The sequence below is a fragment of the Equus asinus genome, chromosome 4 (assembly GCF_041296235.1).
Source record: "Equus asinus isolate D_3611 breed Donkey chromosome 4, EquAss-T2T_v2, whole genome shotgun sequence".
Taxonomy (NCBI): domain Eukaryota; kingdom Metazoa; phylum Chordata; class Mammalia; order Perissodactyla; family Equidae; genus Equus; species Equus asinus.
The window spans coordinates 130,984,863-131,008,073 of record NC_091793.1 but is presented as its reverse complement, the minus strand read 5'-3'; the positions used below and the strand labels follow the sequence as shown (position 1 = coordinate 131,008,073).

Genomic DNA, 23,211 nt, shown 5'->3' with positions numbered 1-23,211 from the left:
TGACCACATCAGAAACAATCCATGTTGGTGCTGCTCTTGTAGATTCTGTCCTATTGCTTTGTGCAATCTCCACATTTGCATCCCTTTCTAAGCTCTGATATTCTTCCATCTAAAACAATTATCTTGTTTTTGTATTTGTTATTCTGATTGCTTGGGAAAAATAAAGTTTTGGGTATCAAAAGGCAAAAAAATAAATAGGTAAAACATTTTCTGTCATGATATAACATCTTATATGCCACTTAATGTCCTTCCTTGTGCACTGATGTTAGATAACTATAGCCAAAGAGAAGTAGGGAATCGTGGCAATGCTCTGAAGTTTTTCAAGGGGAAAATTTCAAGGAGGATTAGATCTATTATTCAAGTAAATTGTTAAAGTTTTATGTTTTACTTATTTCTGGTTGAGCTGAACTGGTTTTTGACTTTTACTATGTATATGCAGTAGTTAGGTCTCTGAAGGAAAAAAAAAAATGAATGGGTGACTTGGTTAACTATTCATACAACCCAGTCAGTTGCTTTCCTTGTGCTGTTCTTCAAACATCCAGAAGGCACTTGCCTCATCCACCACTGTTTTCTCATCTCTTTCACATTTTTTCCACCGCATATAATTCCTTCACTGACCTTACTTGAGATTTACTTCTGAATATATGTGTATAAAATAAATACTCATATATTCAATCTTATTGCGAATCATATACGTCTTCTTTTATTTATGAGAAGGTTCATTGGTAATTATAGGCACATTGGTAGTCGTTTTTATATATATTTAGTGAAAACTACAAGGAGAAAAGTTATAGATTTATCAAATACTTAGGGTAGAGAGCCTTTAAAGTTGGGACTATTAAATGTAAAATTTTAGAGTGTAATTAAGGTTCAAAAGAGTGGAGATACTTTTATCTTTATCATCTTTAAAGATATTTTTATTATGTAACATTTTTTTAGAGATACAGACCACTTGAAATGCTAAGATAAAGAACATTTGAAAGTTTCAGAAGAGTACAAAAGAGAAATAAATTTTACCTATATGCCTTCAATTTCAACACGGGAAGAGAACTGCTAATACACTGTTTATGTATGGTCTTCCAGCCTTTTTCTTATGTATATATATGTATATATATGAACAAAATATATGCATAAGAAAAACAATATTATAAAATAATTGCAGTTTTTAATCTTATTTTTTCTCTTTTGAATATGTGAAAATATTTTCTCATGTTGAATATTCTTCCGTAATAGCATTCTTAACCTCTCTTATAACTGGGTCTACTCTGGTAGACTATTCTTATGGATTGATTTGTGTACCCCCAAAAAAGATATATGGAATTCCTAACACCCATTGCCTCAGAATGTGACTTTGTTTGGAGATAGCGTCTTTCCAAGATAATCAAGTTAAAATGATGTCATTAGGGTGGATAATCCAATACGACTGATGTCCTTCTAAAAAGGGGAAATTTGGTGACAGACATACACACGGAGAACACCAAGTGAAGGTGCAGCCAGAGATTGGGGTGACGCTTCTACAAGCCGAGACATGCCAAAGATTGCCAGCAGCCACAAGAAACTCCGGGAGAGGCAGGGCCCAGATTTTCCTTCAGAGCCCTCTGATGACACAGTTGGCTGACGCCTTGGTCTTGGATTTCTAGTCTCCAGAACTGTGAGGCAATACATTTCTGTCCTTCAAACCACTCAGTTAGCAGTACTCTTTCTGGCAGCCCTAGCAATCGAATACGCTTATGGACCTCTTTTCAGAATAATGTTTCTTAGTCTTCTAAAAAATACCTACAATTTAAAAAGAAACTAACTATGTTTAAAAACAGTTATTAAAATATTAGAAACATTTTGTGATGTTCTAACAATTAACATACTGTGATATTATAGCAATTAACATAGTTACTAATAATATTAACTATGGTCTCCCAGTAAGTCTAATAGCTGTCATAATTTAAAAGTAGTGATGGCTGTATGAGTTATCTGTGACAACTATAAAGTGATATGAAAATATCTGTGATTTCTTTTGATGACACTATAACAAATACTGTGAATATTACTGTGGCTTGTTTTCTCCACTCATAATTGAAATATCAGTTAGGGGTTAGTGAAAATAAGGATGTCAGTTTTTCTTTTTTCATCCAAGTTCATCGGCCCAGATGAAGAATTCCCATACAATGTGATTTTGTGTGTGTGTGTGTGAGGAAGATTGGCCCTGAGCTAACATCTGCTACCAATGTTCTTCTTTTTGCTTGAGGAGATTGTCACTGAGCTAACGTCTGTGGCAATCTTCCTCTATTTTATGTGGGATCCCACCACAATGTGGCTGGACCAGTGTTGCTAGGTCTGCATCCAGGATCCGAACCTGTGAACCCCACCATCGAAGGAGAGTACATGAACTTAACCACCACACCACCAGGCCAACCCCTACAACATGATTTTTTTTAATGGTTCCCTATTATAACATCATTTATTGCAAGATCGACAGCTAGCAAATAGTAGACACTTGATGAAATATCACACTTATCAGTTTCAAGTTTAAAATAACGGGTTAAGGGAATCAAATCACGCATACTACCATATTTCCCACTGTAAAATGCATTATCTTCACTCCAGATATCCCTGCAGGTTCCCATATCTATTTACTTGCTGGGCTTTTTCACCTGGATGTTATACAGGAGCTTTATAGTCAACACGTATTAATCTCATTATTTTACTTTCCAATATTAACCCATGTTCCCTAGAAAAGAGTGCCTGAGATGAAAGTTAGTGCTAGCATTATTCAGTGGGGTGTGATCCCAGGGGAGCTCGAGCCTCAGGGAAAGAGGGAGAGCATGTGAAAGTGGAGATGTTACCAAGTTGATCTCAGGTTCATAACAAGTTTCGGTTGTTGCTGTTTCACAAGACATCTTCCAAGAAGAGGTATGAAACTAACTGCATCTCAGAATTGTCTACTGGGGAGAGGAGAAGAGAAGAATTTATCCTCTTATTCTCTAGATCTTCTCATCTCCTCTCTCTCATTTATCAGTTTACACAGTGGGCTCTTAACTCCCCAGCCCTTCTAGGTTGTGTTACCTACTCCCTCCAGGCAGCCACTGGAGAAGCCAGATTCCCTGAAAGCAGCAGCGGCACTCACAGCACAAACCACAGAACGCAGGAAAATGCCCGGGCTCTCCCATCTCCCTGCAGCACGTAGCCTCACCGGCTCAGGTGTGTGGACCTGTGCACATCTGTGGGCAGCAGGTGGGTTCCCATTTGAGCCCCAGTGGTGGAAAGGAATCCCAAGGACAGGAGGCAGGGGGCACTGTTGTGAGGCATGAGGTGGGGTACCCTCAGGTTGTGCCATAAGGAATTTGGGAGACCAGGAGGCAGTTGCTGCGGTGAACCCAAGTGGCCAAGCAGGCAGAACACACAGTGATCTATCTGGCCATGGCCATAAAGGCAGAGATGGTGTCCAATGAGCCTTTATCCTACGAACATCGAAAGCTCCCTTTTAGGCTTACCTAAATCTGGTTGGGCCAGGTGGTCCTCCTGGGGAGTCGTAGTGGCATTGGTCAGGAACCAGGGCTGAGGAAATCTGGAGAAGTACATAAACTGGGTCTGGTGCACTCCCTTTTCACTTCATCCTTCAAAACCTGCTCTTTCCTTCACATTCATGTTGTATATGAACTCTGAGATAATTAAAAGATTAGACACAGCCTTTAAACAAACTCCTTAGCTGCACCAGATGATTTGGTCAAATCAAGCACTCTTAACACTAGATACTACAGAAAAGGGAAAAGTGCAGTGGATGACAAAAGATATGGCATCAACGCTCTCTTACCTTTTTTCTCTCATCTCTGGTCCCGGAAAAGACAATCTTGTGGACCAGGCATCTTTCTCTTGGGATGGTTGAAGTGGTACTTTCTAGAACACACTTTGGTTGCACCAGGCATCTTGCCCCCTTTTGGGAGAGAGAGAGTGTCAAAAAACTTGAGATGGGCAATCCTATCTGCATAGCTACAGTTCGCTAACTTCGGTAACCCATTTTTAGAGACCCTGAACCTCCTTACTAGAGAGCTGTGGCAGGACTCCTTTTGTTAGGAAGCAGACTCACAGAGAGTGCCTGGTGCGGGCTCAACCACTGTCCATTGCATCACAGGGCAGAACTTGTGAGATTATTGACTTTGAGTCAATGTATAGGATCCAAGAGACAATAGATAGTTGGCTTTATATTACTTGGAACTTGTAGGCAGGTTGAGATTGGAAACTCTATTTGATATGCATGCATCTCAAACTCAGGCTCTACAGTGATATTTTGTTCGGGAGGCAGCCTCCCTGTGTTCCTTTCTTACCAGCCCCTTTCCTGTCTCCCATGAAATGTGTAAAGGTTGGGGATTAGAGCTGAGAGTTTACCTTTGTCTTGATTATCCATCACACACATATCTTGAATCTGTTTATCTTTTCTCTACCCTGTGAGTTACTTAAGCAATGTCCGCCCTTGCTTTCTTCCCCTTTGTCAGGTATTTTCAAACAGAAGGGCTATTGCATTCTCAACACTTTTTCTGAGCCATGCTGTGGGACTCAGATGACATGCAGATTAGGGCTTCACCTAATGCTGACATGACTATTAGTACATTATCACACAAGAGTTTTAGTTGTTTGTCATCTGCCGGGTGGTTTTCCAGCACGGATGCACAAGTTTCTTGGCTGATCCCATTGGCTGTTGCCAGATCTCCCAGGCACATTGTCTTCACAGACAGCTGCAGACCAGCTTTGTTTTTGGTGATGAGATAACCTTCTTACACAAAAGCATCCCAAGCCGGCAATCTATTTTTTCCCACACAGGGCTCCATTTTACAACCCTCCTTCAGTTTGAATTGATCAATAGTTACCTGTCACAGTCTTAGCAACGTAAGTTTGCCTGTGTAACCCATGCACTGTCACAGGCTACTCTGATTTTCTTCTTTCTTGTTTGTGGATAGGATAGAAATCAAAGAGGAGGCCCTGAGTTCAATGCTGTCCACCATCTTGGGTGGTTCCCAAAGAGTTATGGGTGAGTGCTTAGATTAAAATATCTAGGGATCATTCAAGGTAAAATCTGGAGTAACACTCACAGCTTGTTCCACACAGGACCCTCATGGTGACCAGGGATAGGCATGCTATTCATATTTCAGGGGGAACTATAGTTACTTCAGCGTAAACAAGCCAGTTCTTTCCCAGCAAGAGTTTAGCCGTAAGTTCATACATCTTTAAACATCTTTAAACTTGAAGTGGCTTTGTTTCAGCTTTTACTCCTCCGCCTGCCCAGTTCCGTTTGAGCTGTCCTTCTGCCTTATTGTATTTAGCAAAAATCTCATCATAGGACAGGTGATTATGGGAGCATGTCTCCACTGGAGTGTACACTGTACTAACAGTCTAGAAAATAACTAAACAAAAAAACACACTGCTCTATCTTTTCTAATATTGTTTTGGATTTTTCTGAAATAGCTCATTCCCAACAACATATGAATTATTTTATAAAGCAATTGGATAGAAATAGTTTGAATCACATTCTTGAAATTAAACGTTTCTTCTTGACATCTAGTAGATTCTCAGAATGCTCCTAACAAGGCTCTCTGAGAAGCAGCTTTCGGAACCAATGGGGTGTCTTGAACACAGAAATCTGCCCAGGACTGAAATGGCATTAGGGCAACAAGAAAGATATATTTAGGAAAATCTTCAAAAGCTGTTTTTTGAAGTAGATGTGCCTGAAGTCTGTTAGATGCTACAGACCTCAAAATATTAAAGGATCCAAGCATGATATTCTATGGTTTTTATAATTTCATTTGATTTCTAGAGCATTTATTTCTCTTAGACAAATTGAGAATGTGAATAGGAAAGAGCCATCAATGGGCCAATTATTGGTGGGTCTGAAATTCCCTGTGCAAATGTGGAGATTAGTTGAAAAAAAGAAGGTGAAGATTTATGTATTTTATTTTTAACGAATTCTGTCATGTTGGAATTATTTAGTCTTTCTTGCATACAATTTATGGTTTGAAGAGTGCATCTGTTAATATAGAACATATTTCCTGACTTTATTACTGGGCTATATATTTTCTTGTCTGCGTACTGTAGGCAACCTTTGTCATTTTTATGTCCTTTCTTGAGCAAAATCTTCAACAAGCATAAATAAGTGACTCAGTTTTATATTTTTGTTCTCAAGATTGTACATATTCTCTTATCTTATCTAATGTCTATATGGTTAATGTCTACAAGGTCCTAAATCATAAATTTTATAATCTCTTGAACAATTGAGTGCTTTATCTTCTGATATGCTAGGATTAAACTCTGGGTATTATCTTATCCAGTCAAAAGCCCTCTTGCTATTCTGTGATGCAAACGTGAAGCAAGTATATTGATCTTACCTGACAAGTCTAGATGTTGGTTCAGATACTAATGGATAGGAATACAATCCTTTTCTAGAAGGGTTTATTCTTTCTCCCTATGAAATAATGAATTTGCCACAGTATTATGGTAACGCAGCTTATTTCCTGAAACAGTGCTCCAATTTCACTGTAGTTATCTGTTACAGTTTATCTAGATTTGCTAATCAGGAATAAAAATTTGTGCTTGAATATCCTTTTTTCTTTTTTGCTGAGGAAGATTTGCCCTGAGCTAACATCTGTACCAATCCTCTTCTATTTTTTTTATGTGTGGGACAACTCCACAGCATGGCTGGTGAGTGGAGTAGGTCTGAGCTTGGGATTTGAACCTGCAAACCCAGGCCACTGAAGTGGAACATGCAGAAGTTTAACCACTCAGCCACAGGACAGGGCCCTGAATATCTCTATGGAATTTTGAGTCATCAATTCTGTATACTTCAGTTGGAATAAAACCTTTTTTTGGAGTAGGAATCATAAAATGGTATCTAGGATTGATTAAATGCATTCTACATTATTGTATTGTTTAATCTGCTGCACTGTTTCTGGAGTAAGCGTGGTAGGATATAGCACAGGAACAATTTTAATAGCATTAGGGGTTTGAATGGAACACAAACAATGTTTGCTGTTTGAGGCTGAGGGGAGTCAAACAGAATCTGTGGCTAAATGGAGTAACTTTGCTTTTGGTTTAATGTTTTGGAACATCCTAACTTCCTAGAGGTTTATGAAGAGATGTCTAGGCAGCACTCACTCTATGGCATCATGTGGACAGAGAGGGAGGATATACGCATGCATGAATGGTGAGATTCTTACATTAAGGAGACATTTCATCTGCAACCAAAATGCTCTCCCCTTGGGAGGAGGATGATGTGCAGAGTGATTTCCCAGCTCCGGCAATGCTGCACAGCAGTCTGCAGCAGGAACCAAGGGGTATAATAAGCAAATAATGCAAATTACTGCAAACCAAATAAATTCTACCATTGCCCATGATTAGTAGAGGACTCAGCTCATTTTGCAGAAGGCTCTGTAGATTAAATTCCAACTCAGTAATGTACAGCTTGATCAGTAAAGTTTGTAAGTGGCTTTACAGATGAGGGATGCCATTCAATAGTAAAGATGCACTTCAGTTGCTTAAGCATTTAAAAACCTCCACAGCTGATATGTGCTGCAGCCCAGAAGCAGGTGCCCGGATCTGTTCCAAGTTAAATGGAATCAGCGGAGTATTCATATTCACTAAGGGTACAGTCTAAAAGGACAGTAAATGATATGTAGTGAGCATCTTATTTATTAAATTCTGCAAGTCAATTAGCAAAGTAGGCAACCATATGACAGGTACAATGTGAGACTAAATGAACAAATTGAGCTTTATCAGAAATAATGATGACAATAAGATATCCAGGATATCTAAAATTTACCCTAACAGTTGTCTTTCCCTTGGGGGTATATTCATAAGGAAAAAAGGCATTTGGATAAAAGTGCCCCATTATTGTTGGCTGGGCTTGGGTCCTCAACCACAGCATAGAGAACTCTAGTAAGCTGATCTGTGGCCATGTTTTCTTCCTCAACAAAAGCAGCTTCATTTCAAAAAAGGCTATAGGTGAGTAAAGCCTGCTCACTTACAAATTCCCCACAACTGATTTTCAGACTTTACTATTGAACTATATATAGAAAGAAATCAGATGGATAGGGAAGAGGGAGAGAGAAATGTGGAAGAGAGAGAGAGAGAGACAGAGGGAGAGAGAGAGAGACAGAGAAAGAGAGAGATTGGAATGGTTTCAGGTCTCTGCCAATTTGGGCGGGCTTCACCTTTACTGCTTTGGCTCTGTTGACTAGAGAGAGGCAGAAGGAAGCAGCTGGAGTAGCCAGCATATCACTCCAATTGCAGAAAGCATCACCCACACGTGCCACCCTTTTAATACACAGCCTCCCTACCCTCTCACAAATGTGTGAAATGTGTGTCTGGAGATAGGACCAAACAGATTTTGCCTCCCAGCCCTAGCCTCTCCTCTGAACTACTGATTGGCATATCAAGCTACCTACAACAGTCACGCTTGCAGGTTTCACACATTCTCAAATATAACAAGTATGAAGACTCTTGAGTTTTTCCACTAACTGTATTCTCATCCCTTTCCCATCTCCTACCCCAATAGTTTTTTTTTCTTTGAGAAATGTGCTCCCATCATCCTCTCAGTAAACAAACCAGAAATCTAAGTGCTGTCCTTGATTTCTCCCTTTCCCTCATACCTCACATCCAATCTATCAATTCAGCCTTTCAATTCTCCCTCTCAGATATGTCTCCAACCTGACCATCTGTCTTAAACTTTGGTAACATCCCTTCATCCAGGCCCAAACCCTCTCTCCCTGGGACTAGTGCCTGCATCTCCTCTTGGTCCCTTCAAATCTGTTCTACACGCAGCAGCTGGATTGCTGCTTCTAACAATTGTGGTGTTCTGCTGGACTCAGAATCATGCCCAAATGTCTTGTCATAGCCTAAAGAGCACTGTATAACAAATCCCGGCCTGCCTGAGCCCTCTCCCTCTTGCTCACTGTGCTCCTGACATTCTGGGCTGCATTTCCTTCTTCACTTATGCCGAGTTCTTCCCAGGCTTGGGGTCTTTGTCCATATTTTTCTCTGCCTGGACCACTCTTCCTCGTGCGTCCGTCATGACTGACTCCATTGAATCCTTCTGGACTCAATTTACACATTACTTTTCAGAGAGGTCATCACCATTCTATCTGAAATAGGTCCTCAATTTCCATTCTCATTCTGCTTATTTTCTCAGCATCTTGTTTGTCCCCCCTCTTTTCTAGCCCTTATCACAACTAATCATTATTTACTTACTACTCTATTAAATCATGGGTCATATTTTCTGGAAATAATAAACCATTGTAGGATATTTGGTGACTTGCTTCTAACTACAGGCAATATTGTCCTGTTAATGCACAGTCTTGCCTCATCAGCTGTCGAAATACCACACAGTAGGTCTAGTTTTTGACCAGCAGTTTTGGTGAAACCATCTTGCACCAATCCCTCCTTATTCCATTAGCCAATACAGACTCTCAGATATCCATTAGAATATAAACTTAAACTAAAGTGCTGAAGGTTTACTATATAATATACAATAAGATGCTAAAGTTTTGTTATTTAATAGACCATAAATAAAGTACAGTTTGCAAGGGATGTGATTAGAGAATGAGCCTCAATTAGATTCCATCTTATCACACATGTGAGCGACGTGTACCATCCATTGGAAGTACTGGAACAAATGAGTAAAGACCAAATGACTAAGAAAACTATCAGAAATTAAATTCTATTTTGTGCATGTCGAAGAGTAATGTTTCTTTCATCAGACTACATTCCTGGAAAAGAATCGATTATTGTGTTCAGTCTTTGCAGAGTGGTTGGGTTTCCATAACTAGTCATTACTGCCTTCATTTATAATGATCACACACTAAAAGACTGCATATTCACTGCATTGCCTTTTGAATACTTCTACACAAAGAATCTAAGATTGAATGGTACAAACTAGAGACAGCAGACACAAATAGGGATTAGAAAAATGTTAACCTTAAAAGTACATGCCTAGTTTAAAATTTCATGTAATTTCCTTCCTTCCTTCCTTCCTTCCTTCCTTCCTTCCTTCCTTCCTTCCTTCCTTCCTCCCACCCTCCATCCCTCCCTCCCTCCCTGCCTGCCTGTCTGCCTTCCTCCCTCCCTTCCTTCCTTCCTACTTTCCTTCTTTCCTTCCTTCCTTCCTTCCTCCCTTCCTCCCTCCCTCCCCCCCTCCCTCCCTTCCTTCCTTCCTTCCTTCCTTCCTTCCTTCCTTCCTTCTTTCTTTCCTTCCTCCCTCTCTGTTATGGTTTTGGAGGGGAGAAGTCACTGGGAAGAGCAACCATAGTCTATGAAGTGGTTTCCACTGTTCTTTTTTCTTATTGTTTTGATCTATGTGTTGACCTTTAAAGTAGTTTACTATGGATGGCCATGGTTATGGTGTTTTCCAGACTTTCATATTTATTTATTACCTTACTAGAGTTTTAAAGAAAAAAACTATGGTAAAAAAATAATTATAGGTGGACTGAAGACTTTTAAGACAGAATAAAGGAAAATTTTAATGCCATAACATCAAGCATGAAAAACAATATTCATTTGATTTTAAAAAATTGATTTCATTCATTTATTCATCCAAAAATAATTATTCAACAACTCCTGAGTGCCAGGCACTGTATTAGACAATGGGTATATAACAATTAATAAAATAAAATTTCTCCCTAATAAAATATGGTTTCTATAGACACAAGACATAAAATAGGCATACAAACATGTCAGGGGTGATAAGTGCTATAAAAACAATGAACAATTAAATAACAAAGCAAGGTAGGATAAGGAAAATATACCAGAGGAGTGTGCATTGGTGTGTGTGTAATGGTATTTTTAGAGAAAATGATGACATTGGAATGGGGATTTGAAGGAGGTAAGAGAGTAAGCCCTATGACTGTCTTGGTCAAAAAATGCCAAGAAGAGAGGGGGAAAGAGTGAGCAAAGGCTCTGGAGCACCGTTAGGAAGCCAGAACTGAGAGAGAGGATCAGCAGAGGGATAATTGGTGCCATGAGGCGGGAGATGAGGTCAAAGTAACAGTGGAGGTCTAGACCTTGTAGGATTTTGTAGGCATGGCAAAGACTTTTGATAAAATTTAGCAGTTTATGAGAAGCCATTGAAAGGCTTTGAGGACAATGGTCGCATTCTATAATGCTAAATGATCTATATCTAAGAACCACACATACATACGCACACACACACATTTTCATCATAAATGGGAGTATGACAATCAATTTGCTAGAGTCAAAAATTTTAAACATAGGTTAAAAAACACCAAGAAGAGTGTACTATTTATTAAGGATCTCTCCCTAAAATCTTTGGACTCAATATATCATTTAACAAACTTATCTGTCACAGTGTGTCATACGCTGGTGCTAGAGGTGGAGGATATTAAAATTATCCTTCTCATAGGATAGTCATGACTTTATTGGAGTGATATTTTTAATGATGTAGTAGAATGAGATTTTAGAAACATATTCCAATTACTAAAAGAACTTATTTATTGATAAGAAGAATAGAAAAATTTTCCTTTTGCGTTTTGGAAGCTACGTATTAAGATACTGGTGATGAAAGTACATGTTAGATTGAAGTCAGAATGACTTTTTATGAGGGGCATCTTTGTGGACCTGTTTGCTATTTGGTGTAATGTCAAGTACTTATAATTGCTTATTTCATACATTTAAAACCACATTTTTAAGACTTATTAAACCTACATACATTTGCAAGTTGCCTAATTAAGTGATTCGTTATTCTGCAAGGATTCCTTTCTATTGTTTTTAATTGATGCATTATTTTCTCTCCAAAAACAATTTCTTATTTATCTATAAGAAAGAAGTCTACTTTAGATGTGACTGTACGCTAACACATAACTGCTTCAACAGGAGAAAAGAAAGAGAGAAGTCAAATCAGTTTTGATGGCTTTGCCTGTTAAGTACTATAATCAATTCAAGACTGAGGATTGAGAGTGGCGATCAGAAATTATGTGGACTTTTAGCAGAATTCTATTTCACCGACACAATCCAGCAGGCTGAGGAATGGAGAAAATTCATGATAACTAATTGCTGCTATATCAGTTTTAATATCCACCCTCATTTTGAGAACTTGATATATCCCAACTCTCAAGGGTATGCTTATAATTATGCTTTTGAGGTCTTCAAGTGCTTTATCACAGAAAGACACTTGAACTCCAGTGTAAGAGGGTTAATTATTTAGAATATCCTTGAAAACATTCTCTGGTATGAGTGGATTACATGAAGACACCTTGGAGCGACTACACAAGTCCCAAGAAAGATAAATGAAAAAATCAATGATTTGTCTATGCTGAGTCTCAGAGGACTGCTTTAGAATATTAATGATATTAGCTACTAACCCTGTTTTCAGAAACTGTTTAAAACTGTTATTTCTCCCTCTAATAATGCATGCCTCTGGAGGACTGTGCTTAAATTTAGCTAAGGTTTTCAATTTCCTGACTTCCATTATGGGATTAATCTGTATAAATTATTTGATGATGAATAAACATGGCTGGCTTGCCATGTGTGTCTCTCTGTGGTCTTCAGTGTATATTTTTAGTGTGTAATTTCATGATTATAAGGCCTTTAAAGAATTATAACAGGGGGTTGTTGTTATTCTGGACTACTATGAGAGCACTTTTGGGTTTAGGCTATCCTCCATGTTTAAAAGTCTCATGAGAGAAAAAATTTATCTAATTCTATAAACATAAATTGGGAGGGAATTTGAAGTTTCGGTAGTCTACTTCTTGTCCACACATTTGATATCCAAGGAATTTTTATGGACCGGATGTCCCCGGGCTAAGGAAATGCATTGTTAAATGCTTATTTACATTTTCCCTCTCTTTAAATATAGGCTTACTTTCTTCATTAAAGATGAGAAATTTCCCCCCAAATACGAAATTTCCTTTTTTATTTGCTGTGATGACACTGAAGCCTACTATTTCCCTCATCATCTAGCCTAGGTTTTAATTCCTCTTTCTCCTCAAAGTTATCAATGGACCAAACAAAAGTCTTCCTCTCTCGCTTCCAGGACCCCTTCTCCGTGGAGTTGTGGTTCTCCCCAGCATCGCCAGTTTGGCAGCAATTGCACCTCTCCGCTGAACTTGGCTCAGTGAAGGTAGCAGATTGAGTGACACAACTATTATTGTATTTAAAAAATCTTTTTTGGGGGAAACTCCTTTAGTTTAGGCATAAGGAGAAAGTTATTAGGACAGTACTGACGTGTCTCATGGAATCCTAGGTGATTTGAACAGCCAGGGAGAAATGAGATCTCTGAAGCAGAATTTGTGGACCCTTCCTATATACAGTGGTATTAATATGCTCTTGCTCCATTGACTCCTAGAGTCTGCGACTGTTGGTAAAAACTACAAATTCCTGGGAGAGAGAATTTGATGGGTTAGCTTGGGGCCTGGTGGTCACCCCTGGTCAATTCTCTGTGGCTACACATGGGGTCCCTTATTAGATGTGTTAGAGACCCACCCCTGGGGGTCACATGCACTTTCCTGAGAAGAGGAAAATGACAGTGAGTCAGGCAGCCAGCCTAGGAGTGCCCACTACCTCTCTCAGGCCTCTCTGCCCTTGTTAAAGAACCCGGAATGCCTCAGCCCTGAAATCCTCACCCTGAGTAGAGGCACACACTGCATCTCACGATAGACACTTTCTTATTTTCCATGCTCTGCTATCCTGTATGATCACTGATACAGTTAGAGTAGGGAAGGGTTTCCTGGAATCTAAGCATATGCCACAAAAGGTGACTTCTTCTCTCCCAATGTTGTTCTGGTCTTAGTTTTTTCCTTCTTCCTAGTACATAATCACTTTTGCTTCTTCTGTTTAATTAATTAACGAATTAGTTACACAGATGTTCATTGAACATATGCTGAATATTGGGCTAGGAGGTGGCGAGGTCCATTTTGGAAGTACTAATGATGTCCAGTACAAAGTACCTTTCTCCTTTGTTTGTTTAATCCATTCCTTTTTTGCTCTTTCCATAAGATATCAAATGTTAATTAAACTCCAACAGTGCTTTGCATTTTACCCAGACTTCAGGTATATCATCTTACCTACTCCTCTGGGATAAGTAGACCAGATATTGTTATTCTCGTGGAGAAAAGGAAACTGAAGCCTTGGGAAGTTAAATGCTTTACTTAGGTTTTCACAGCTACTACGTGGCAGATCTAGGATTCAAGTGAGTGTCTGACAGTGGACCCAGCAGTAATTTCATATTGGAGATTGTGATTTTACTGTTCTCTTCTCCACTATTGAAAGATCCACTAGCATCAGTACTTTCAGGATACGGGAAAGTCAAAAGAAGGATGACAATACATTTTTGCTAAGTGCATTCTATACCTACAAGTCTAAAAACTCTGTCCTGGAACTATTTAGAAAATTGATAATATGTAGTTACTCATTTGGTTGTGTACCAAAATACTGTCTTAATCTAACAAAAACCCACTAGATTTCCCTTAGCTAAATAATTTTAATAAAAAAATAAATACGTGTTAATCTCACTCTATGTTTTGTGATGATTAGATAATCTCTAGTCTTGTTTAGAGATGAAGTGATAGATACAAAACCAGTATCCAATGACACCAGAAAAGATTTTTATCCACAAATTTGCTGGTGATGAACAATAATTACTTACACCAATTACCGAGTTCTTAAATCACTGCATTCCACTAAATACTTACAACCAAAACATGATTGCTGATAGTGTTTAGTCAAAGGAAGAGTACACCCATAAATATAAAAAGTTAATTTTTCCACAAAAATATTTAAGTGGTTATCATGGAGAAGGGTGACAAAATAATTTTTTGAACAAAAGCATCTGAGTCAGTGTCTGTGTAAATGTTAGCAAGTGACATTTGAATCAGCAACATTTATTAAATATCTGCTATGTGACTGATGTGATGTTATACAAATGGAAAGTTAACAATGAATGAACAAAATAAACAGAAATAAAATGTCAGAAAGTTTCCTTTAAAAACTCTGGTATCTTGATTTCATGAATCATGAATTGAAGGGCTTATTTATATATGTATATATATAATATTTTATATATATATATAAAATAAATTTTTGGTGAGGAAGATTGGCCCTGAGTTAACATGTGTTGCCAACCTTCCTCTTTTTGCTTGGAGAAGATTGTCCCTGAGCTAAAATGTGTGTCAATCTTCCTCTGTTTTGTATGTGGGACGCTGCCACAGCGTGGCTTCACGAGTGGTGTGTAAGTCCGTCCCCGGAATCCGAACCCGTGAACCCCAGCCCACCAAAGTGGAGTGTGTGAACCCAACCACTACAACACTTGGCCTGCCCCTTATTTATGTTTTTTTATAACTTTCCTTCAAAGTTCCACTTACGATTTGTGACATCTCAGTCACTTTTGTAATTTGAAAATAGTTGTAGAAAACTTGTCTTTGGGGTCTATTTTTAAAAACTTGTTCCTGATTCTACACTATGAACATATTGAAGGCTTTGTGAGAACAATATATCATGAGAACATTTCCATCGCCACTTCATGTACCTCCTGCTCCTTTCTTCTCTTCCCCTATGTTTCTACTCACTCTCAGTCTTGACCCTGTACTTCAACACTGTTGGCATTAGCAAGTCTGAGACATTCGAAATTCATTCATTCATTTATTCAGACTGATATTTTAAAGAATCCACTGTGTATCAGACATGGTCAGTGGTGAGGCTGAGGCAGTTGTTGAAGATAGAGAAGAGGGTGAGACTTTAGTAAGTTATTGGCAGTGAGAATGGAGAGAAGTTGTTCGAGTTGAGCTATTTGGGAGATATAATTACCCTTTCTCAGTAATTGGTGGATGCCAGGAGGTGTCTCTTTCCCAAAGTTTGGCCAGTGAATTGAATATATTGAATGTAGTTTCTCAAGCAATTTTTGTTCCAAAAGTCTGAATTGATTTCTAATAAAAGCATTCTAAGAAACTTCACTAGTACTCATGTTCCAAGCAGCCTTTCCAAGGTAAACACATTTCAAAGATGCATTGAGTTTTCCTGAGGTTAATTTTTGCATCACTATGAGATTTATACAAAATATCTTCAACATAAAACTTTAAAATACACTTACAAGAAAGCAAAACAGACTTGTCAACACCTAAATAGATTGTCAAAATAAATCTGTATAATGTCAGATAAAAGTTACAGACATTGAATAAAAAATTTCAACATGTGTTTTAAGGTTCCATTTTTAAAAACCTGAAACAAACGTCTTTTCACGGCTTTCTCTTGCCAGCAGATGTTATTACTGAGGATGGATAATTTCACCAGGAGGTGCATGACTGCCACCTGAATTAGGAGGGTTCACATCACCACAGATGTTCCTCAGACGGGCAGATGGGGACTTCATGGACGATTTGCCCTTCTTCCCAGGAGCAAGTGTCAATCTGGAGGAGATTCGAAAACCTGCCATTTGGTACTAGGTCAAAACGCTCACTGGATCTGGATCTGTATTCCATTGGCTCTCTCGATGTAGGAACTTTTATCTTGAACTAACCATGTAAACGAAAGCCTCACCCTGAGACTAGATGGCGGTCTCACAGTACTTTGGATTTAAGCTTGTCTACTTCTCTCGTTTTCTTCCCTTCCATAAAAGGACTGCATCCCTTCGCTGTTTTTTTAAATGAAATATTTCAGACATGCCGAATATCTAGAGAATAATCTAGTCCATACTTAGGAATGCACCATCCAGTTTGCAACTAAAACTTGAAAAGTTCAGAAAAGCTCTGTGTGCCCCTTTCCCATCATGGTTCTCTCTACATCCATCAGAGGTAATCTCTATTTTGAAGTTTGTGTTTTCTGTTCCCATGAGGTGGGAAGCCACCTTAACATGGCCTGATGAGCTGTGCCATGTCCGCACTCAGGATTTGAACCAGCGAAACCCTGGGCCACTGAAGCGGAGCGTGTGACTTAACCTCTAGGCCACGGGGCCGATCCCCCTTTTTTGTTTTTAATTATTTAGTTAACTAGATATGAAGTTGTTGCTGTGGACAATTCATTTTGTTAAATTCTCCTTGTCTCCTAATTTTGACTAATTCAAGTGGAATCATTAATGTAAGCAATCTTGAATGTACAGCTTTCAGCCAGAATTTTGTTTCTGAGCTTCGTCTACGGTGTATGTTTGGGTCTAGAGAAATAGTTTTCACTGTTGTAGGGTATTCCTTCATGTAGACATGTCACGATTTCTTTATTTATTCTTCTTGGAATGGGTTATTTAAAAAGATGCTGCTCTAAATATTTTTGCAATGGTTGAGTGCAAATGCTGGTCTGAAGATTTTATACATGTGCTAGAGAGTCTCAGAGAAGTTACCAAGCAGTGGATTTGTTGATCCATAGAATCTGCGCATTTTTAGCTTTACAGAATATTGCGAAATTGCTTTCCAATGTGATTGCACCAGTTTATACTCCCAAAAAGCAGTACACAAATGTTCCCACTGTTCCACTAGATATTGTCAGGTTTCTTAATTCTTAATGTGAAATGGTGTTTTATTGTGACTTTAAGTTGCATTTCCCTGTGGTTGAACATTTGTTTCCTATGTTTATTGGCCATTTGGATTTGTTTCTTGAATTATTTGTTTGTATATTATGTCTTCTCATAGGTTGGTCTTTTATTGATTTGGTAATATTCTTTATATATGATAGACTCTAATCTTATGCCATTTTAAAGATTTTATTTTTTATTTTTCCTTTTTCTCCCCAAAGCCCCCTGGTACACAGTTGTGTATTTTTAGTTGTGGGTCCTTCTAGTTGTGGCATGTGGGATGCTGCTTAGCATGGCTTGATGAGCAGTGCCATGTCCATGCCCAGGATCCAAACCTGTGAAACCCTGGGCTATGGCAGCGGAGTGTTCAAACTTAACCACTTGGCCATGGGGTCAGCCCCCATTTTTTTTTTTTAAAGATTTTATTATCTTATGCCATTTTAAAATTCTTTTCAAGTATTTTCTCTCAGTCTATGGTGTCTCTTTTCATTTCTAATGAAATCTTTTGATGAACAAACATTTAAATTTTGAATATATTCAAATTTAATAATCAATATTCATTATTTATTCTTTTTTGTGTCTTTTTAAAAATTCCTTGAGATCATAAAATTATTCGCCTATACTTTCTTCTAATCATTTAAAATATTTGCTTTTTATCTTTTATCCCTTAATCTACCTGAAATTTTGCAGACATTCATTTTTACTTTTTTATTTTGTTTCCTTTCATTTTAGCTTATTTTTTTCCATGTAGATAATCTATCATTTATTGAATGATCTATTCTTTTATGAGTAATCTGCAATGCCACCTCTGAAATTTATAAAATTTTCATATATTACTAAGTCTATTTCTGGGTTCTATTGATCTATTTGTCTACTGCCATGACACATTATCTTAACTGTTACAGCTTCATAAAAGGACTTGATTTTTTTTTATAGGACAAGAACCTACCATTCTCCCTGCTACTATCACCACCTGTTTTTATTCCTTCAAAATTTACTTGGCTCTTCTTGCCCTTTTTTCATATAAAAATTTCAAATTAGTTTAGTAATTTCGATGAAAAACCATCTTGGAATTTTGATTGAGTTTACATGATAACTCTGGGTTAATTTGGAGTGTTGGCATCCTTTGATATCAGATCTTATTCTTCATGGATATGGTATATATCTCTATTTATTTAGGTTTTTTTAATTGTCTTTTTTTTTTTGAGAAACATTAGCAGTGAGATAATATCTGCTGCCAATCCTCCTCTTTTTGCTGAGGAAGACTGGCCCTGAGCTAACATCTTCCTCTACTTTATGTATGGGATGCCTGCCACAGCATGGCTTGATAAGCAGTGCAAAGGTCCGCACCTGGGATCCGAACTGGTGAACCCTGGGCTGCTGAATCAAAATGTGCAAAATTAACAATTGTGCCACCAGGCTGGCCCCTTAGTTGTCTTTTAATATATTTTAATAATTTTCTCCATGAAGACCACGCACTTAAAAAAAAAAAACTTGGGGGGGGGGCAGCCCTGGTGGCTTAGTGGTTAAGTTCAGCATGCTCAGCTTTGGCAGCCTGGGTTTGGTTCCCAGGTGTGGACCTACACTGCTCTGTTAGCAGCCATGCTGTACTGGCAGCCCATATACTAAAAGATGGAGGAAGATTGGCATAGATGTTAGCTCAGGGTGAATCTTCCTCAGCAAAAAAAAAAGTTTTATATATATATATATATACATATATATATATATATATACTTTTTCTAGGTACTCTATTACTTTTTTGTTGGTATTGTGAATGTTTTTTTTTAAAATTACATTTTCTGTTTGTTGCTGGTAATAGGAATATAATTGACTTTTGTATATTTATCTTATATCTGACAAACTTGCTTAACTCATTAATTTTAATAATTTGCAGATTTTTCTAACATTTCCTGTAGAAGCCATCATTACCTTCAAATAATGACAATTTTGTTTTTCGTTTTTAATCATTATACTTTTAAATTATTTTACTTTTTTTTTTTTTTACCAGGTGTACTAGTACAACCTCCTGCACAATAATACTAAATAATCAATGACAGTGGGCCCCCTAGTCTTTTCTTCTCCCTGATTTTAAGTGAAATATCTTTAAAGTTTATCATTCACTATGAGTTTTTCTTTGTGTAATTGGGAGATGTCTTTCTTCAGGTTGACGAAATGTCCTTCTCTTCATAGTTTACTGAGACATTTATTTATTTACTTTGTGTGAATGGGTGTTTAATTCTACAGAAAGCTTTGTCTACATCTATTGAGGTTGTAACCATTGAAGAGAGAGAGCAGGACTAATGGGATGTGAACAGAAGACAGCTTTCGTCTCATCTCTCCCCACTCACTTCATATATGTTTTTTTTTTTTTTTGGCTGGGTACAGTGTACTTTATTGATGGTACATGACAAGGTAGGGCTCCCCAAGCCCCTCCCCTTCTTCAGGGGGTCTGAGATGGAAACTGTGGAGGTCAGGAGACTCTCAATATGTTAGGGGGTCAAGTTGGGGCAAGCATTCCCAGCAGCTGAGGGCCTTTCTCCTTCTCTTGCTGGGTGATTGGTGGTCCAGGGGGCTCTTACTCCTTGGAGGCCATGTGGGCCATAAGGTCCACCACCCTATTGCTGTAGCCAAATTCATTGTCATACCAGGAAATGAGCTTGACAAAGTGGTCGTTGAGGGCAATGCCAGCCCCAGCATCGAAAGTGGAAGAGTGGGTGTCACTGTTAAAATCGCAGGAGACAACCTGGTCCTCAGTGTAGCCCAGGATGCCCTTGAGGGGGCCCTCCGATGCCTGCTTCACCACCTTCTTGATCTCATTGTATTTGGCAGCTTTCTCCAGGCAGCAGGTCAGATCCACGACTGACACGTTAGGGGTGGGGACACGGAAGGCCATGCCAGTGAGCTTCCCATTCAGCTCAGGGATGACCTTGCCCACAGCCTTGGCAGCACCAGTAGAAGCAGGGATGATGTTCTGGGCAGCCCCTTGGCCATCGTTCCACAGCTTCCCAGAGGGGCCATCCACGGTCTTCTGGGTGGCAGTGATGGCATGCACTGTGGTCATGAGTCCCTCCACGATGCCAAAGTGGTCATGGATGACCTTGGCCAGGGGGGCCAAGCAATTGGTGGTGCAGGAGGCATTGCTGACAATCTTCAGGGAATTGTCATACTTCTCGTGGTTCACGCCCATCACTAACATTGGGGCATCAGCAGAAGGAGCAGAGATGATGACCCTTTTGGCTCCACCATTCAAGTGAGCCCCAGCCTTCTCCAAGGTAGTGAAGACACCAGTGGACTCCACAACATATTCAGCACCAGCATCGCCCCATTTGATGTTGGTGGGATCTCGCTCCTGGAAGATGGTGATGGCCTTTCCGTTGATGACAAGCTTCCCGTGCTCGGCCTTGACTGTGCCATGGAACTTGCCATGGGTGGAATCATACTGAAACATGTAGACAATGTAGTTGAGTCAAGGAAGGGGTCATTGATGGCGACAATATCCACTTTGCCAGAGTTAAAAGCAGCCCTGGTGACCAGGCGCCCAATATGGCCAAATCCGCTTACTCCGACCTTCACCATCGCGTCGCGGGCACGCGGCTAGCAGTGCTGAAGGGAAGCGGCTGTCTGTCGAACGAGGAGGAGCAGAGAGCCTCACTTCATATATGTTTTGTGCCCTAGTTCTTTTCCTGACCTTGGATCAAATGTAATGTAGATCATGTGGTGTTTCCTGCCACTGCTAGTCTTCAATCTCTTCTAAGCCCAGAAATAGTCTTATTTCAGTAGCTAAATTGTCCATGCGGCAGATATCTGAAATCTGAGCTTTCCCAGCCCAGATCCTTTTCCCATGTCCCAGCTTGATTTTGTCCTAGGCCTGGAAGCTTGAAGTGGGACAAGGATCATGGTCAGCTTCTTTCCTCAGAACTTTGCCTCCTCCTCTGCCCACTAGCTATTGTAGACTTCCAGAGTCAGGCCTAGGGGGAGGGGATAGGGGGAAAACAGAACAGGTCTAAGTGGCTGGTATTCTCCTGCTTCAGTGGTAGAAACTTATGGACTTGGCAGACATTCAAAGCTGCTGTTTTTCTTTCTGGAAAGCATTTCTGAGCTATCCAGAGGCTTTTTTCCTGGGAACCTTCAACCCCAGTTCCTTTGTGAAAGGTTGTATCAACTTCAGTTTCACATTTAAGACTCTGCCTTTCAGTTTCTATGTTTTCAGGAGTTCTTTTGTCTGCTTGTTTCCTTCTCCAGGAAGTTCCACCCACCTCTAATTCAGGCTAACCTCTCTATTCGCTGCTGCCTTGGGTCCATAGCTACAACCTCTTACCTTTATGTTTTTCAGGCATGTTTAAAAAACTGATCCTCTGTAAGTTCCAAACCCCAGGTGCATGTATATCAAGCAGTTTCCTTGTATTTCATCTCTGTTGGCTTGAAGCACCCTCTCCCTGCTTTCCTTGGCAGTTGTCAGGAAGAAGTGCACAGCAGTCCAACGACTGTTTGCAAAGGAATATTCTCTACCAATTTGTTCAACCAGTTGATCAAGACTTTCACTTCCCTGTGTACATCCTCATATTATGTGATGGGCCAAGCGTCACTGAACTAGTTTTCTACCATTTCTTCTGAACGTTCTGCAGTTGGACCAGACTCTTGCTTTAGAATGTGCAGTTATGCAGGACTTACTATTTATTCCTGTCCTTTGTGGTTTCAGCAAAACAGAAAAGTGCTCCATTTTAACATACTCTTATGAGATGGTCCACTAATTTTTCTTCAATCTGTTAAGGTAGTGAAATGCATTAATAAATTTTCTAGTGTCAAACCATTCTTGCATTTCACCTATGTTTATAGGTGATTATTCACAAAATATTATAATCTTTACCTAACTGAACAAAGTCAGCCTAATTGTCACTCCTTTGCAGAGAATCTGTCTCTTCTCTCTGGTTGCTTTAAAATCTTCTTTTTGTCTTTGAAGTTGTGTATTTTCACTATGATTTGTCCAAGTTTGATTTTCCTTTATTCATCCTGTTTGAGAAATATCATGTTTCCTGAATTTGAGGATTTATGTTTTTCATCGATTCAGGGAAATTTTCAGCCATCGTTTATTTCAAATTTGCTTCTTTCCCATCTATTCATTATCTTTTGGAACTCCAATTAAAATATATTCACCCTCAATTTATCCTCCATGTTTCTTTTTTTTTTTTTTTAAAGATTTTATTTTTTCCTTTTTCTCCCCAAAGCCCCCTGGTACACAGCTGTATATTCTTCGTTGTGGGTCCTTCTAGTTGTGGCATGTGAGACGCTGCCTCAGCATGGTCTGATGAGCAGTGCCATGTCCTCGCCCAGGATTCGAACCAACGAAACACTGGGCCGCCTGCAGCGGAGCACGCGAACTTGACCACTCGGCCACGGGGCCAGCCCCTATCCTCCATGTTTCTTAATCTTCCTTTTATTTCTTTTTCTTCCTAGGTCTTCCAGAATAATTTATTTACATCTATTTTCTTACTTATGAGTAATCTTTTCAGATGTCTTTAACCTGCTATTTCTACATATTCATGGTATTTTTATTTCAATTTTTGTATTATTTATTTTAGTTTAAAATCTGTCTGCTTGTTTCAGACAGGATATTTTCTGAGTTTTGGGATTCAATCTTTCATTCTTTCAAAAATTTAAAACACATTTACGTGTTATTCTAGGTCTTATAATTCCAGTATCTGAAGTCATTGTGCTAAATTTATTAT

General features: G+C 39.0%; 1 pseudogene; it reads right to left on the bottom strand.

Annotated features, from left to right (window-relative positions):
• Window positions 1-19,861: 19,861 nt before the first annotated feature.
• Window positions 19,862-21,099, bottom strand: LOC106827414 (glyceraldehyde-3-phosphate dehydrogenase pseudogene; annotated as a pseudogene).
• Window positions 21,100-23,211: the final 2,112 nt, after the last annotated feature.